At 40.4% G+C, this 2,135-nt stretch overlaps 1 pseudogene; it reads left to right on the top strand.

The window, feature by feature from the left end:
- Nucleotides 1–983: 983 nt before the first annotated feature.
- Nucleotides 984–1,630, top strand: LOC102836636 (annotated as a pseudogene).
- Nucleotides 1,631–2,135: the final 505 nt, after the last annotated feature.

Raw genomic sequence — 2,135 nt, 5'->3', positions numbered from 1 at the left:
TGATAAGGAATTGAAAAGAATGATATTTAGGTACTTTCAATGGGTTGAGAGAAAGACCATGAAAGCTGCAGATGAAGCCAAGGAAAACACAGACAAAATTTTAGAAGAATTCAGGAAAGCACTACATGAATAAATTGATAAAATAAATAAAAATTGGACACTGTACTAAAGCATCAAAATAAAATCCAAAAGGTTAATACTAAAATCTAGAAATAGATAATACACTGAAAGGGTGAAGGAGTTGAATTAAATTAATGGAAGGCTAAATTAGTGAGCTTGAAGACAAATCCTCAATTCGAATCTGCTAGAGGAACAATCAGAAAATAGAACAAGAAATCCAAGGAAAACCAAAGAATTATGTGGGACACCATCAAGAGGAATAACTTATATGTGATTGGAAGTCTAGAACTAGAGGAGAGCTTGAAAAACACAGAGAATATTGTCAAAGAGTTGTTGGAAGAAAAGTTCCCTATCATCATGAAAAATGAATCAAGAAGATGAATGAATCCCAAACAGGATAGACCCCAAAAGATAATCCACAAAACATAAATCAAACTCTCCAAAACCAAAAACAAGGAAAGAGTCTTGAAAGTAGTTTTAGAAAAACAAAAAGCTACCTAAGAAGGAGAGTCAGTAAGACTCAGCCCTGATTTCTCAGCAGAAGCTATGAAAGCAAGAAGACAACAGGATGATATTTTTCTCTGAAAGAATAAAAAATGTCAACCAAAGATCATATACCCAGCAAAATCATCCCCCAAATACGATGGCAATATTAGGACATTTCCAGATAAACAGAAATTGGAGGAATTGTAAACACCACACCAGCTTTACTAGAAATACTGAAGGCGGGGAGGGGGGGGTCGGGGTTTCTTTGGACAGAACCAACACCAGCAGACAACAAGCTGAGATTAACATACATGACAGCACCATTCAAAAGTCAAACCAGATTTAGCTCTTTCCCGGTTGCTGTGGCACTAAGCACCATGAGCAGCAAAGTCTTTCGCGAAATCCTCTATGAGGCGGCGTCGGAAGTTTTAGACGGGAGCCAGTGCAAGCGCCGGAAGGTTTTGGAGATGGTGGAGCTGCAGATCAGCTTAAAGAACTATGACCCTCAGAAGGATAAATGCTTCTCGGGCACTGTCAGGCTGAAGTCCATCCCCACTCCCCAAGTTCTGTGCCCTTGGGGACCAGCAGCCCTGTGATGAAGCAAAGGCTGTGGAGATCCCTCAAATGGACATCGAGGTGCTCAAGAAACTCAACAAGAATAAGAAGCTGGTTAAAAAGCTGGCCAAGAAGTATAATGTATTTTTGGCCTGAGTCCCTGACCAAGTAAACCCCAAGAATCCTGGGACCAGGCCTGAATAAGGCTGGCAAATTTCCTTCCCTGGTTACCCATAATGAGAATACGGTGGCTAAGGTCGATGAGGTGAAGTCCACCATCAAGCTCCAGATGAAGAAGATGCTGTGTCTGGCAGTGGCTGTTGGCCATGTGAAGATGACAGATGATGAGCTAGTTTACAACATCCACTTGGCTGTCAGCTTTCTAGTTTCACTGCTAAGGAAGAATTAGCAGAATGTCCCAGGTTTGCACATCAGGAGCACCATGAGCAAACCCCAGTGTCTGTACTAACACACAGCTCAATAAACCTTATTGTTAACTATTAAAAAAAAAAAAAAGGCAACCCAGATTTAGAAGTATCCAAAGTAAAACAAACTACAAGACTGCAAATAGAGAACCAGAAATGCCAATTTATGACAAAGACGATTAGAAAGTAAAAAGAGGAACTGGAGAGGAAGTCAAGTAGATTTCAAAGTAGAACAGACTGTTTTAAAGTTGGGTAGAAATTAATACATGTGTTACTTGGGTGAAGCGGAAGGCAGTATGCAGTTGAATAGACACACAGGCTGAACAAGTGTGGCAAGAAGTGAAGAGCATATCCACAAATATACAGAGGTTTGATAGAGGATAATTGTACATGGGTGTTTACCTTTGCTACAAATATATCCACGAATGTGGAGGAGCATACAGGGGACTAAGTCATGAAAATTTCTTAGACATAACCAAATGTTTTAAGGGAATTAGTTGCTATGCCTGGAGGCTCAGGGCCAGAGCCTTTGGGGAAACCAACTTCAAT

The sequence above is a fragment of the Chrysochloris asiatica genome, unplaced genomic scaffold (genome assembly GCF_000296735.1).
Source record: "Chrysochloris asiatica unplaced genomic scaffold, ChrAsi1.0 scaffold00018, whole genome shotgun sequence".
Lineage (NCBI taxonomy): Eukaryota > Metazoa > Chordata > Mammalia > Afrosoricida > Chrysochloridae > Chrysochloris > Chrysochloris asiatica.
This window is presented reverse-complemented; position numbering and strand designations above follow the sequence as displayed.